This window comes from Ceratotherium simum, chromosome 3, assembly GCF_057802395.1.
Source record: "Ceratotherium simum simum isolate JZ-2026a chromosome 3, ASM5780239v1, whole genome shotgun sequence".
Lineage (NCBI taxonomy): Eukaryota > Metazoa > Chordata > Mammalia > Perissodactyla > Rhinocerotidae > Ceratotherium > Ceratotherium simum.
In genome coordinates, this window is record NC_141902.1 from 10293175 (window position 1) to 10310726 (window position 17552).

Below are 17552 nucleotides of genomic sequence, written 5' to 3' on the forward strand. Positions count from 1 at the left end.
AAGATGTTATAAGAACATAGCAATACGCTTTATGTCTACTTGGTTTCGACATTTACAGTTCTTCAACATTTAATAAATGCTAATTTCTCAACCTTTCAATGCCAAAAGTAAATGAACTAACATTAAAGTGCTTCCAGAGGTTTATTTTACTGTACTCCTTGTGTAGTAAAAAGTAATTATTTTCATATATAATTTACAAAGCAGGTAGTTTAATTTTATTCCAAGGTAGGCATAAAAATGTTTGATTTTTAAAAAGGTAAAATGCATAAAGTCATCATACAACTATCTTAAATTTCTGTTCAAAACCTTAGGATTTCTCCTACAGTATTTAATCCCAATGTGATCTAGAATTATATAGTTTTAAAGCCAATAAAATAAAACAGTTTACATCAGTGAATGTGGCAAAAACTTGAAAATTGTTCATCTAACCTCTTATTTCTGGGCCCACAGCTAGACTAAATTTCCCAAACTCCTTCGTAGTCAGCTGGGTTCAGGTCAGCCATGTGACAAAGCACTAGCCAACAAAATGTGAGAACAAATAATGTATGCTACTGCCTAAACAGTACTTTAAAAATCTCCTTCCTATATGCTGCATGACCTTGACCTTCTGGCTGGCTTGATGAAGATGACCACAGTAATCTCAGAAGCCACACGCTGAAGCTGACAGAGCCTCAAGTGGGAAGGAGCCCATATCCCTGAATTACTGCATGGACTTTTCAGGAGTTAGAAACAAACTGGTTTCTTCCCAACTTTTGAACTTTTGAAGAATAATTGACAAACATAATTGTATATATATAAAATGTACAATGTGATGATTTGATGTAATATACATTGTGGAATGATTATCAAGATCAAGGTAATTATCACATCCATCACCACACAGTTAACTGTTTTTTCGTGTATGTGTTGATAATGCTTAAGTTCTACTTTCAGCAAATCTCAACTACACAATACTGTATTATTAATTATAGGCACCATGCTGTACATTAGATCCTCAGAACTTATACATCTTATAACTCAAAGTTTGTACCCTTTGGTCTATATCTCCCCATTTGCCTCTCCTCCTAGCCCCTGGCAACCACCATTTCATTCATAGTTTTTATGGACTTCGGCTGTTGTTTTTTTTTAGATTCTACATATAGGTGATACCATTCAGTATTTCTTTTTCTCTATCTGGCTTAATTCACTTAGCACGGTACCCTCCAGCTTCATTCATGTTGTTGCAAATGGCAGGATTTCCTTCCTTTCTATGGCTGGAATATACACAACATTTTCTTTATCCATTCATCCCTTGAAAAATATTTAAGGTGCTTCCACATCTTGGCTATTGTAAATAATGCTGCAGTGATCATGAGAGGGCAGATATCTCTTTGAGATACTGATTTCATTTCCTTCAGATATATACCCAGGAGTAGGATTGCTGGCTCATATGGTAGTTCTATTTTTAATTTTTCGAAGAACAACCATACTTTTTTCCATAATCGCTGTACCAATTTACATTCTTACCGACAGTGTACAAGGGTTCTCTTTTCTCCACAACCTCGCTGACAATATTTATCTCTTGCCTTTTTGATAATAGCCATTATAACAAATATAAGGTAATGTCTCATTGTGGTTTTGATTTGCATTTCTCTGATGATTAGTAACATTGAGCAACTGTTTCATGTACCTATTGGTCATTTGTATGTCTTCTTTGGAAAAATGTCTATTCAGGTCCTTCGTCCACTGTTTAATGGGATTATTTACTTTTTTTGCCATTGAGTTGTAAAGCATTGTTTATATATTTTAGATATTAACCCCTACACTGTGCAAATATTTTCTCCGATTCTTTCTTGCCTTTTCAATTTATAATTTCCTTTCCTGTGCAGAAGCTCTTTGATGTGATGTAGTCCTACTTACTTATTTTAGCTTTTGTGGCCTATGTTTTTGGTGCCTTATCCAAGAAATCCTTGCCAAGACTAATGTCAAGGGGCTTTTTCCTTTTGATTTATTCTAGGAATTTTGAGATTTATTCTAGGAGTTTTAGGATTTTAGGTCTTACATTTAAGTCTTTAATCCATTTACAGTTGGTTTTTGTAACTGGTCTAAGATAGGGGTTTGGTTTCATTCTTTTGCATGTGGATATCCAGTTTTTCCAAAACTACTTATTAGAGACTATCCTTTGCCCTTTGTATATTCTTGGTGACTTTATCAAAAATTAGTTGATTGTATATGTGTCGGTTTATTTCTGGTCTCTCTATCCTGTTCCTAAGTATCTTATTCTTTGTGTCTGTTTTTATGCCAGCACCATATAGATTTGATTATTATAGTTTTGTGATTTAGTTTGAAGTCAGGAAGTATGACATCTCCAGTTTCATTCTTCTTACTCAAGATTACTTTAGCTAGTTGGGGTTTATTGTGGTTTTAAAGAATTTTAGGGTTGTTTTTCTTATTTCTGTGAAAAATGCCATTGGAATTTTGATAGGGATTGCATTGAATCTATAGATCACTTTGGGTGTTATGGAAATTTTAACAATATTAATTCTTCCGATTCAAAAACATGGAGTATCTTTCCATTTGTTTGTGTCTTCTTCAATTTCTTTCATCAATGTCTTACCAGTGTACAGGTCTTTTACCTCCTTTGTTAAATTTATTCCTTAGTATTTTATTGTTTGTGATGCTATTATAAACAGAATTACTTTCTTGATTTCTCCTTCAGATAGTTTGTTGTGAGTATATAGAAATCCAACTGATTTTGGTATCTTGATTTTTTATCCTGCAACTTTACTGAGTTTATTTATTCGTTCTAATTAATCAGTTTATTTATTAGTCCTAACTAGTGGAGTCTTTAGGGTTTTCTATATTTAAGATAATGTCATCTGAGAACAGAGATAATTTTACATCTTCCTCTCCAATTTGGATGCTTTTATTTCTTTTTCTTGCCTAATTGCTGTGGCTAGTACTTCCAGTACTATGCTGAATAGAAGTGGCAACAGTGGGCATTCTTGTCTTGTTCCCGATCTTAGAGGAAAAGCTTGTAACTTTTCATGACTGAGTATGATGTTAGCTGTGGGCTTGTCATATATGGCCTTTATGATGTTGAGGTACATTCTTCCTACACCTAATTTGTTGAGAGTTTTTATTATAAAAGGATGTTGAGTTTTGTCAAATGCTTTTTCAGTATATATTGAGAGGATCATATGATTTTTATCCTTCATTCTGTTAATGCGGTGTATCACAATGATTGATTCGTTGATGTTGAACCATCCTTACATCCCAGAAATAAATCCCACTGAATTATGGTGTATTATCTTTTTAATGTGCTCTTGAATTTGGAGTATTTTGTTGAGGATTTTTGCATCTATGTTATTCAGGGATATTGGCCTAGAATTTTCTTTCCTTGTAGTGTCCTTATCTGGCTTTGGTGTCAGAGTAATACTGGCCTCATAAAATGAGTTTTAAAGTGTTCCTTCCTCTTTAATTTTTTAGAAAAGTTTAATAACGATTGGTATTACCACAGGACCAGTGAAGCCATCTAGTTCTGTGCTCTTATTTGTTGGGAGATTTTTGATTACTGATTCAATCTCCTTGTTTGCTATTGGTCTGTCTAGATTTTCTATTACTTCATGATTCAGTCTTAGTAAGTTGTACGTTTCTAAGAATTTATCCATTTCTTCTAAGTTATCTAACTTGTTGGTATATAATTGTTCATAGTAGTCTATTATGATCTTTTGTATTTCTGTGGTATCAGTTGTAATGTCTCCTTTTCATTTCTGATTTTATTTATTTGAGTCATCTCTCTTTTTTTCTTAGTCTAGGTGAAGGTTTGCCCATTTTATCTTTTAAAAAACCCAACTCTTAGTTTCATTGGTCATTTCTATTATCATTCTAGCCCTATTTCTTTGATTTCTGCTCTAATCTTTATTATTTCCCTTTTTCTGCTAAATTTGGACTCATTTTGTTCTTCTTTTTCTAGTTCCTTGAGATGTAATATTAGATTGTTTGAAATCTTCCTTTTTTCTTTATGTAGGCCTTTATCACTATAAAATTCCCTTAGCATTGCTTTGCTACATGCCATAAGTTTTGGTATGTTGTGTTGCCATTTTGTTTGTCTCAACATATTATTTGATTTCTTCTTTGACCCATTGTTTGTTGACAAGTGTGTTGTTTAATTTCTACATCTTTGTGAATTTTTCAGCTTTCCTCCTGTTGTTGATTTCTAGTTTCATATCATTGGGTTTGGAAAAGATACTTAATAAGATTTCAATTTTCTTAAATTAGTTAAGACTTGTTTTGTGACCTAACACATGATCTATTCTGGAGAATGTTTCACATGCACTTGAAAAGAAAGTGTATTCTGTTGCTGTTGGGTGAAATGCTCTGTATACATCTGTTAGATCCATTTGGTATAAAGTGTAGTTTAAATCAATTATTTACTTATTGACTTTCAGTCTGGATGATCTTTCCATTGTTGAAAGTGGAGTATTAAAGTCCCTCACTATTATTGCATTGCTGTCTATTTCTACCTTCAGATCTGTTAATAATTGTTTAGTATATTTAGGTGGTTTGATATTGGGTACATATGTATTAGTAATTGTTACATCCTCTTGATGAATTGACCCCTTTATTATTATATAATGAACTTCTTTGTCTCTTGTTACCCCACTTTTGACTCAGTCTATTTTGTCTGACTTTAGCATAGCTACCCCTGCCTTTTTTTGGGTCTCCAGTTTCATGAAATAACTTTTTCCATCCCTTTACTTTCAGTCTATGAGTGTCCTTAAAACTTAAGTGAGTCTCTTGTATGTAAGCATATAGTTAGATCTTGTTGTTGTTGTTTTTTAAATCCATTCAGGCACTTTATGTCTTTTAATTGGAAAATTTAAGTTATTTACATTTAGAGTAATTATCAATATGTAAGGACTTACTATTACCATTTTTAAAATTGTTTTCTAATTGTTTTGTAGTTCCTTTTTTCCTTTCTTCCTCTCTTGCTGTCTTTCTTCATGAATTGATGATTTTTTGCAGTGGTATGTTTTTATTCTTTTCTCTTTATCATTTGCATATCTATTATAGGTTTTTGCTTTGTACCATGAGGCTTTCATAATATATTTTATAGATATCATAGTGTATTTTAAGCTGATAACAACTTAACTGCAAATGCATAGAAAAGTTCTACACATTAACTTGCCCCCAAACACACATTATATGTTGTTGATGTCACAATTCACAATTTGTCACAATATTTTTATATTGCATATCCATTAACAAAATATTGTAGCTATAGTTATCTTTAACACTTTTGTTGAGATTCAAACAGATATACTCAATTACCTAAAGGTCTTCCCCACTTACATGTTCCATGAATATCTTAAATTCAACTTATTCATGTTAGGAAGACATCAGTCAGAAGTGGGTGGTATTTTTGCCTCAATGTTCTGGAGCTGTACATACAACAGGATAGAGCAATATTACAGTTCTTCAATGATCTTGTTTTCCTTATATATTAGCCTGAACAAGTAAGTGATAATTATACTCTGCAATAACCATATTGTCTTTGAATGACTGGCATCTCTCTCTAGGTATCATGCAACCTGCTTATCTATTATTGTTAGATGTGGTTGAAAGACCCTAACACCAATATATCTAGCATAGTTGCCATTTTTTCACTTTTTAGAGTTTAGTGATGGATGTTGAAGGTCATAAGATGATGAGACCTGCCAAAAAGCAAATGGGAGTGAAATTCAAGAACAAAAGGCAAAGAGTTACCCCTTTTCTCTTATTAATATTCCCTCTGCACCCCTTGCCACACAATACTGGTGAATCTAGTATTTGTTATACGCAGCAAACTTTGGGAGGAAACATTATTTATTGTGGTAGGTATTATGAGCTATATAAGCCCTGATCAAAAAGACAGATGCTTTTTAAAGTCTTGGGATTCTGATTATTAGCTAATGAGATTAATAAAAACTCACCAATAACTATCTGCCAAATTAATCTTTGCCTTTTTTAAAGTCAGTCCATAATTCCAGTCAATACATCTATTCAAAAAGCAAAGGGAAATGCATGTCATGTAGGACACAAAAATCTAAAATGTAAATCATTATCTCCTCACATGAATACATTCCTTGCATTCTGTGCCCTAATGGACATCATCAGTATTAACTCATTTACCTGAGCTATTTTCTTTAACTAGGAACCACTAGGAACTTTCTACACTAGATTGCACTCTATATGGTATAATCTGCTCTATTAGTCTAGCAAACAAACAATAAGTATTTCCTAAGCAATTACTATCAGAAAAACCATACTAGGGGCCGGCGCTATGGACTAGTGGCTAAAGTTCCGCACGCTCCTCTTTGGTGGCCTGGGTTCACAGGTTCAGATCTCTGGCGCAGACCTACACCACTTGTCAGCCATGCTGTAGTGGCGACCCACATACAAAATAGAGGAGGATGGGCATACGTGTTAGCTCAGGGCTAATCTTCCTCAAGCCAAAAAGAGGATGATGCAGCAGCAGTGGGTGTTAGCTCAGGGCAAATCTTTTTCACCAAAAAAAAAAAAAAGAAAGAAAGAAAAGCCATACTAAAGTAGTAATAAAAACAAAAAAAAGAATGACCTCATTCCTTATGACATTTCCAATCTAGTTGAAAAAGTATTCAATATATGGAGATAGTTTGTAAATAAGACTTTATGTAAAGTATTAAAATGGATAGCAGAGAATATAAATCATATACAAGTTCAGAGAAGAAGGAGAGAGTTAAAATATTATATCAAAGTGGTGGAATTTGAGTTGAATACAAAGAATGCTTATGATTTACATCAGAGGAAAAGGAAGAAAGAAAAAGGAAGAATTCTCCAAGAATTTGACAGGATATAAGTCAAGTCATGGATAATGGATATGTAAGATTAATTGCTTCTAGAAGAGATAATTTCAAATTAGCACAAGGTTGTGAAGGATCATAAATGGACAATGAAGATATTGGGATTATATCTAGTGTACAAAAAAAAAATTACCCAAGGTTTTTGATCAGAAGGTTGTATTAGAAAAGGAGCAGTTTAAAAAATACAATTTGGCGAAAGGTTTACCAGTGATATTAAAAGAGGCTAATTTCCCTATATATCTACTTTAGTCCATTACCTTAGAACAGAATGAGGATCCCCAGATAGTAAGGTGGCAATAAATGAGAGCAGTGAGCCATGTGTAACTTCACCAAGAAAAAAATGGTAATTAATTCAATTTACTATGCCAATTTCCATAACCATCTAAAAGTAGGAATATCCCAAAGGAATAAGAGGAGGAAAAAAACTAAAAACAAAGTACAAAACAATAGACGGGAATTTGGTAAATTGACCAGAACCAAGAGAAGCAAAGGATGCTCTGGAAGGTTATAAAATAAGAAAAGAATCTAATTCACATGATAAGACAAGGTAGTGAAAGAAAGAACAACTATGTTTAACAATTAGGCAAAATGCAGTTTCATCTTTTTTTTTTTTTAATTCACTAAGCACAAACATGCTTGCAAACATGCTTGTATCTCTGGGCATTGGTATCTGCTGTTCTTCTCCAGGTAGATGAGTTATTTGTAAATGCATTCATTCTTAGACATTTCCACCAAGAATTCACTCTGATGCCAAAATACCACTGTTGCTAAAATGTTTCTGGTAGATCCCAGCCAGACCTGCTGTAGGATCATGATGTCATCAGAAATACTAGAGTACCAAAGTTATATAACAGGCTCAGCTACAAATTGCCTTATAAGGCAGTAGATAGAGCCTGGAGTAATTGGCATATGCTCTTACTATCCATATAAAGGGCAGAGAACTTCTGGTTTCTTTCCACCTCCAATTTAACTATTTTTTTCCTTATTAGGAACAGGCTGCTGTAGCTTTCTGATTAAGAACGGTAATCACCTCTATGAAGAACCAGAGGAGATAAAGAGGAACCAAGGGATGGAAGGGAGTCACTCACTCTTTTTATGTCTGCTCACTTAAATTCTCATGCAGTATATACCCTTTTTTCTTTTTAAATTATTTTATTGAAGTCATATTGGCTTATAACATTGTGTACATTTCAGGTGTACATTATTATATTTCAGTTTCTTTGGAGACTGCATTGTGTTCATCATGAATAGTCTAGTTTTTATTCATCATCCTATATATGTTCCCCTTTACCCATTTTTCCCTCCTTCCACCGCCTTCCCTTCTGGTAACCACCAATCTGTTCTCCTTATCTATGTGTTTGTTTATCTTCCATATATGAGTGAAATCATATGGTATTTGTCTTTCTTTGTGTGACTTATTTCACTTAGCATAATACCCTCAAGGTCCATCCATGTTGTTGCAAATGGCACGATTTTGTCTTTTTTATGGCTGAGTAGTATTCCAGTGTATATATATAACACATCTTCTTTACCCATTCATCCATTGATGGGCACTTGGGTTGCTTCCATGTCCTTGTTATTTTGAATAATGCTGCGGTGAACATAGGGGTACATATATCTTTTTGAACTATTGATTTCATGTTCTTTGGTAAATACCCAGCAGTGGAATAGCTGGATCATATGGTATTTCTATTTTTAATTTTTTGAGAAATCTCCATACTGCTTTCCTGAAACCATAAAACTCCTAGAAGAAAACATAAGCAGTATATTCTTTGACATCGGTATTAGCAGTATCTTTTAGAACACCATGTCTACTCAGGCAAGGGATATAAAAGAAAAAATAAACAAATAGGACTACATCAGACTAAAAAGCTTCTTCACAGCAAAGGAAACAATCAACAAAATGAAAAGACAACCCACCAACTGGGAGAAAATATTTGCAAATTGTATATCCCACAAGCGGTTAATTTCCAAAATATATAAAGAACACATACAACTCAACAACAAAAAAATGAACCACCCAATCAAAAAATGGGCAGAGGCTATGAACAGAAATTTTTCCAAAGAAGATACACAGATGACCAAAAGGCACATGAAAAGATGTTCAACATCAGTAATTATTAGGAAAATGCAAATCAAAACTATAGTGAGTATATATCTTTTATTCTGAGTGTTTGTTTCCTATAAAAACCCATAGAGAAAGCAATCTTAAAAAGGAAGAAGCTGTGTTTCTTGCAAAGTTTCACAATCAAACCAGCCCTTTGTTGTCTGCCCTAGCTCAGCTATATATTCTTGCTGTTAGTATGAAAGGAAGCAGAGAGAAAGTAATGACCAAATTCCAAAGTGATTTTCACTGCTAGCAAATAGGCCACAAACTAGAGATTATCTAGAAATTTACTTTCTTGCTGCCACACTCACCTGCCTCTCAAAGGAACTTTCTTTCCTATCATATAGATGGGGCAAGATGCACTGGAATGGGTCATGACATAATCTGGGAAGGTAAGAGTGAGCTTGAGATAGCTTCTAAGAATTATTAGGTTTTTGAAAGGAAGAAAAGATGAAAATGAACCACAGAACATTACTCATTGGAGAAAGAATATGGTGAGAGGCAGAATAAGTCTTCAAGATCATCGAGGGTTAGTAAGACGTGTTTCTTGAGAGGAGTGGTAGTATATAGCACTAAAAGACAAACATTATCCGTGATGCAGAGAACCTTAGAATATGAAGAGATAAATTCAGCTGCTTTATATGTAGTTCAGACTCTTCACTAAATCTGATGTGACTTGCTGTGATTGGGAAAGAAAAATCTGCCCCTAAAATCTCTTTCCTATCGCCTATAGTACAATGAATTACACTTTACTCTAGTAATAGCAATCTTGATACTCTATTTAATCCTGATCTATTTTTAATCTTATTGAGTCTTTAAGAGGTTTCATATGAATGATATTTTATTATACATTTCAAAGAAGGAAATAAAGTGGTATTATTTCCTTGGAAGAAAGAAATTAAATCTTCTGATGTATGAGAAGCAATTTATAAGAGAAGCAATTTATGTAAGAACTGTAAAAGCACCCACATGAGGTCCCCTGGTGTCTGTTGGATCCGTTTTAACTCATACTTTGGAGGACTGCTCCTTTCTCTTACTTTCTCATTCCACTGGCCTCTAAATTGCCAAATTAAACAAGTTGTAATTGGGGTAATTTAGTGCCTTGTAGTGACACTGTTCATTAGGGAAAAGTAAAAACCAGTTTCAACTTCATTATTTAGTAGTTAGTGAATAAATCATTTGGAGTTTCTATTATTAGAGGATTTTCAGAATTTCCTATCTTCTGCTTTAACTGATCTCTATTATACACGTTATTTTAAATATGACTCTACTGATATGCATTGATGCATGCTAACATTATTTTTAAATTTAAATTTCCTAATGTTATGCCTAGCTAGTCAAATGAGTACCTGTCAATATAACATATTGATTTTCCCAAGGGCAAGGTCAATGGACAGTCGTATGTTTAAGATTTGATGAAAACCAGCCTCCATTTAGTGTCCACTTCTTTAGATCTCTCTGAGGGAACCATATCTACGTAAGTGAATTGCTTTAAGATGTTTCATTCAGGGCTGGTGGATTATGTCTTGTAGTTCTAAAAATTTCTTTCAACAATTCTTTCTGCAAATAACATCTTAGTCGCACTGGGTTTTTTGTAGAGCTACATGGCATGTAATAGAAAACACATGATGTCAAGGGGCTTTCAACCTAAAAGAAAAGACAAAACTGGAAAATTATGAATCAACTAAATATACTGTTGGATAAAGGCAAGTGGATATGTATCTAAGGATCTGAGCCTGAGGAATAAAAATCAAGTAGATTCTTGAGGTACTGAGAAGTTCTAAGGTATAGACGGTCAGCCTGAAAAGGCTTTGTGTGATGGAAAGCTTCACAATCAAGTGGATTTGGAAAGTGACGAGGTACAAATATTAGTGTACTTGGAGGAGAAATATATTCCCCTATGTCCCTGTTCACATAATTCTCTCAGCTCTTATGTATAATTTGTAGCATTTTCTAAAAATAAAATAATCTTGATAGGTGCTTTACAAATAAATTTTTAGAACTTTAGATTTATAAGGTTTTAAGCTTTTTTCCTATCATGTATAATTTATTAGGAGAATATCAAGAAAATATACACACCCATATTTTCTCACCTCCCTCCCGAAAAAATGATGTCAAATTAAATAAAACAGGACAAGATCTCAACTCCAATTTAAATGATTGTATGATTCTTTCCTTTCTTCTTCACATGAGTCCTTGAATCAGTCAGCCATTTGACTTTCCATGAATAGATGTTCTCAATTATTCACAATTATTAAAATATAAAACTATATATTTTGAGGACAGATGGTAAAATATTATATATCATTTGTTGTGTAAAAATATTTCTAGGGCTCTCTAAATTGTAAAAGTTAGTTTATGAATATTTGATCCTTTTTTTTTTCATTTTCAAAAAGGCAAGGAAAATTTTAATCATATCTTATAAAGCCACTATGTTTTGTTTGGTTTAGTTTTGATTTGATTTGATTGATTTCTTTTGTTTGGTTGTGGAATGAGGGATGTGTGCTAAGGAGATGAGGAGTTTGCTGGTTGATCTGCTCTGCTCAGGTTATAGGAATTCTTTATTTCAAGAAAAGAAAGATATTATCTCTTGCCTTGCATTCGACTTAAGGTTGAAAAAGTACCCTTAGTATAGTAATAACACCTAGCTTCCCAGCTTTAGCACGCTTCCTTTATTTAAATTCTATCCTTAGGCTCCAGATATGTGAGAAACTTCTCAGATCTGTGATGTGCTATTGTACAGTTTCTTTGCAGGACTTCTCTTGGCTCTCAGATTGGGTCTCCTCATGTTAACTTGGAAGAATAGAAAAGAGAGAGAAGATGTGTCCATCTGAGGAAGTCACTAGAGCCAGAAAATAACATATTTTGAAGTAGTTTTGCTTTTTAGAAATATCCCCTCTCTGATATCAGAAACAAAATTTTCCCTTGAAAATGGAAGAAAAGTTTCATCTTGTTTTTTTTTTTTTTGTTAGGTTTGACCCAGACCCCAGGCAACCATGTGAATTCATATTTCTTTAGTTTTTAACTTTCTGTAAAGTGAAAGTAATAAATCAAATGAAATCTGTTTTATTTGTCAAAGAAATCTTGGGACAAGAGATGCCTTGAAATTGTCCTCCTTCACTTTAGTTTGGCACAGTGGAAAGAGGATGGGCTTGGAACCAGGTAGAATTTTTATTTTTACCAAACCTATTACTACTCTAGCTTCCAATACTTGGACTAATTATTTAAACTTGCTAAGTCTCATTTTCCTCAACTTCAGAAACTATCATGGACACTTCTTGTGACAATCAATATATTGAAAAGCACCAGTCTCTGAATCTGGCCTGTGGGGAGGTAAAATGCCCCTTGATTTCTCAGGGCTTTTGTGAAAACTCCTAACCTCCTGAGACGTGGAAATGTACATGAGATAGGGAACTTTCAATTCCCCTAGAAGCATTTTACTCTTCATTTACTGTAAGAGTTAGATCAGTAGCCATTTGTCTAGTCAATTACTCTGATCCAAGAGTGCCAAATGCTCTGGACTAGGTCCCTAGGTTAAGCTTCAAGATGCCAGGAAGACAAGTGCACTATCTCTCTAGGTATTTCCATGTCAAATTGTGTGGACGTAGGACTTGACGATATCTCTAGGTCATAAAAGTAGGAGACACCTACAGTTTATATGACTCTTGGAAGGATGCATTTATGTTTCAAAAGGTTAGAGTAAAAACTAGGATTCTTTCCATCTCATCTCAGGATAGAGAAAATGTCAGCTGTCTCTTTCCTAAATATTAAGCGAGAAAACCAATGTTGTCTGCTCCTCACCTATGACAAATTTTGAAATTTGTATGCATAAGACATTTGACCTTGCTTTCTTCATAGAGTCACCCATGGGGTAAGTATCCAAGTGTGGGGGAACAGCATGATCATTGTTTGCTTTTTAAGTAGATAATAATGTGACTCTGATTTAGAAGGCCTTGTGTGCATATTCAATATGCAATTAATAAAAATGAGTTTAAAAATTCAACAGTGGTCATATCAGTGTTTCAGTACATTTTGCTTTAAACAAGCAGTCTTCAATTCAATCACTGGGTTAAGAGGTCTCAAATGAGGTTTGTAGTCAAGTGTTCCTGGAGGGGAGAAGCCATACTTTCTATCTTTCTAAAACATCCACAACATTGAACTAGTGGTGAGCAAAGCCCACAGGTCTCAATATCATTATCAATGATGCACACAAACACAAACAGATGCAATAGTTCGATGATATTACCAGGGTGGAGACAAAACCACTTAATTGGATGCAAGACCAATTAATCAATATTAATTGATCTGGTTTAGTGTGTCCAGTAAATTAAAGTCATATCTATCTATGCGTAGGTTTCTGTCACCTAGATATAGTTTTCAACCTGTCAATATTATACAAGGACACTCAATGTCATTGACATTATGATGCCACTTTTCTATGATTCAGGAGGTGGTTCAGGGAAGAGATATCATTTCCTGTTGCTTTAAAAACTTAAGAATTCTAGGATATGGCATCACGATGCAGAATCATATTTCCAGAAGCCTTAGTAATGCCAATTGTGGGGTGATGAAATGACCTTTTGGCTACACCTGCAACTTCCACGATATTGACTGGGAAGCAGACAAACAGCATGGTGAGCCTGTTCCTGGCCTTGAGCTTGGTGCTCATTCACCAAAGCTCTATCTGAATTCAACATCGGCATTCATACTTGAACTTAGAGTAGAAACAGGGACATTTCATGCATATAAAAATGATTAATTTCAGAATTCAATTAACTGATAAATTTTTCGTTGTTCTTTTAGGTGTTTTTCTGTCTCTCGCTTTAAAATTAAGTCCTTGTTTTATAATTTTCATTAAAATTGCTCAAATCAACTTTGCGAGAGAATTTTTCCTAATGGTATCTATTTCTCTCAGCTTATAGCAAATTTCCATTTATCCATTCAAAAATATGTATTGACTGCCTTCTATGTTTATAACATGCAAAGAGGGGTAAAAGCTATTGAGAATTTTATAATCTCATTGAGAAAGCAAGTCAGTGCCAAAAGTGCATGGTGCTCAGTATAAATTCTACAGAGGTTGAGAAAAGGGGTGAAGATTGTGGATCTCCATAGTAAGGAAAGCCTTCATAGCAAAGGATAAAATATTTCCAGCATATAGAAGTGGTTTAAAAAAAAGCGAAAAGGCAAGAAAAAAGTTATGCCTGGGGGGGTCACTGAGGTGATGATTGTTGGTGGATCGGGTGGTTAACATCAAGATAAAGTGAAAATAGATTATAAAAATACATAAAGATTAGATTATAGAGCCCCACTGAAGGGAGCCAGAAGAGTATTTTACTAATTTAAGCAACTGGGATTCTATTATTCTGATTAAATTCTTATTTCTAGAGCAATTCCTTGTCTTCAAAATGAGTGATTCTTTGCACAGTTAGCACACATCCATAAACCCCTTCCATAGAGGAAAAGAGGGGATCCCTAGCCCAAGAGAATGACTGTTGCTCACTATTCCTGTGGGTTACAGTTTCCGTGCTGACAAGGAACTATGGAGGGAGGGAGGGAGAGATTCTGGCAGTCTGCAAGTGCCCAAGGATCCTGGTTGACCCCGCAGAGGAGAAACAACTCACCTGTCAGAGGGTCTCAGCAGATGTGACAGCAGAAACACAGAACAGGGGCTGGTCCTGTTGCCTCATATGGTCTTGAAAGAGGGTCACAAGCCCTCTCATTTCATGGGACCAGTGGTACTAAGAGTAGCCTAGCTTCTAGAGCCAGGCTGTACAAAAAGAAGTAATGCTCTAATCTTTTCAAAGCACATTGAAAACATACTCTGACAGTTGAAACATGGAACTGTTTTCTTATTGAGCCATTGCATTGTAATGAAAGTGTATCATTCAGCTTTATATTAAGCCTACAGATTACAGAATTTCTTATTCCTAGAAAATGGTTTAGATTGTTCATTTGTTTCTCTCTTGGTGCTTAAGGCAGGGTTAAGTAAATTAATAAATTCATCTTTTTAAATTAGAGAGTATTTTAAAATACACAATCACATTTGAATATCTTTTTCCACCAATACTTTTGAGTACCTGCAATATACTAGGTACTATGGTAAGTAACATAGTACAAATACATAGTACAAACTTTTCAATCTCCTGTGGAACAAGCACTACTAATATCATTTCTCCCAGTTTGCAGATAAGGAACTTAAGTCAAAAAAAGCTAAAGTAACCTACCCATAATCACACAGCAGGAAAGTAATGAAATCAGGACTTGGACTCAGGTCTTATGACATTAAATCTCATATTCTTTGACTTACACAAGTCTGATTTCCCAGCAAAAGTTCAATAAGTATATGCTAAATAAGAAAGTGATATTTTAAGAATAATAAATTGGAGGCTGCATAGCTTTGGAGTGGAAAGACAGTCGGAAGCAGGCCTGAGGAACTGAAGGGCTGGATAATTGTTGTGAGAGTAGAGAGAACATAAATGGATGCACCCAGTCATTGAATTTCTCATTCATTCAAAAAGCGTATAACAAATACCTATGTGCTAGGGACTGAATGGATAGGGTTACAGTAGGTGTGAGCTTTGGGTGACAGTAACAGTGTCTGTGATGTCATGTGCATTGACAAAAACAAGGAATAAAAACAAGGAAGCTAGTTGAAAATTAAAGCCAAAATTCTACTTTAGGTATGTTGATTGAAGTAAGAGTGATTTATATGGAATGTGTATTTGTTAATTCAATACTGGAGTTCAGAAGAGGAGTTATGTCTAGAAATAAACGATTGAGAAATTTTCCTAGTGATGTAGTTTAAAGTCATGACTATAAAGCCAGTCACAATGGACTATATATTGTGTGATCCCAATGAAAAAAATGCCCAGAATAGGCAAATATTTAGAAACAGAAAGTAGATTAGTGGTTGCCTAGGACTGGGAGAAAGAGATGGGGAGATTGCAGGGTGATGGCTAAGGGGTACAGGGTTTCTTTTATGGGTAATAAAAATTTTTCAAAAATGATTGTGGTGATGGATACACACTCTGTGAATAAACTAAAAGCCACTAAATTGTACACTTTAAATGGGTGAATTGTATGGTGTGTGAATTACATCTTAATAAAAATAAAAACAAAGCCATAACTATAGATGAGTTACCAGAGGGGTAAGAAATAAAGAAAGAGAATTCAAAGGATCAAAGAGACTGACTTTCAAGGAATAGTTATAATTAAAGGGCAAGAAGAAGAAGATAAGGAGGTAAGCAACACATTCAAAAATCTCATTGAGAAAATGTTCTAGATTTGAAAACTCAAACACCATTGAAATAATTGACAGTGCCCATAAGAAATTTGTAGCGTCAGAAGCTAAAAGTTTTAGGGAAATAAGGTATGAATAAATAAAAAGGAAGTAAGTAAACTTTTCCTAAGGGAAAAGGAGAATGGCAGCTCTAAGAAGCAACAAGGTTCTGTCCAAATTCTGGAATTGTGGTAGATTGGGTTGACTATCTAGTCTACAAATTCTCGGAATAGAGTGGCAGAGGGCAAATACAAGTGAAGTCCTCAGGAGGATGCTCTGAGTCAAGAACCCGGAGAGAACAGAAGCAAATGCTGGGACCAAGGGGTCAAAAGCGGGATCCTAAAAGTGGAATGGAGCCCAAAGTTATGAACTCTCCAGAAACCAGTTGAAAACTAACACAAGGAGGCATTCATTGTCACACAATAAATTATCACTTGAATATTAATTATGCAATGATAAAGAACAAAATTCTTAATGTCTTTCCTGATGGAGCTTATATTTGACTAGCAAAGGTAGATATTTAATAATCACTGATAAAAATGTGAAGTTCTAACTGGAGGAAATGCTAAAAACAAGTGTTATCAGGATCCTGAAAGACTATCATGGGGTGATTGATTCTATCATGGAGACAGAAAAGACTACATTGAGACAGCAATGATTGAATTGCAATTTGAGAATAAATAAAGAGTTAAATAAAGAGGTATTTGGGGAAAGCATATTAGATACAAAGCATTGAAGAGCACAGTGTTATTGGAGCAAAGAAACCAAGAGTTTCTTTGGTCATTACAGACAATATAGGGTCTTACAGTTCCTGTCAAAGAGACTGTCTTTATCCAAAGAACAGTAGGAAATGATCAAAGGATTTTAAGGGAGGAGGCATGGCAACATAATCAAATTAACGTTTGCAATATAAAGAACTATTTGGAGAAAGGCTGAGTGAATGTAAATAGAGAGTCAGGACACTATGGCATCATCCAGGCAAAAGATCACAATAGCCTGGGTAAGGGTGGTGGTGATTATGGTGGAGATGGAGAATAAAGGAACAAGTTCCAGTGATGTTTAAGGGGAAATTTTGGCAGGATTTGTTAAAGCACTGAATAAAGGGTCACAAGGGAGACAAAGGAGGGTGGCAGGCTTGTTCTTGTGCTTTTGGCTTATGCCACTGGATGGTGCCATTCTTTAGCTAGATAACAATAGAAAGGGTAGCATTGGAAGAGAAGGGTAATGAGACCAGATTTCATCTCCAGATAGGTGGTAATCTGAGCATGGATATGGATCAAGTCACCAGGGGAAAAGTGAGTGA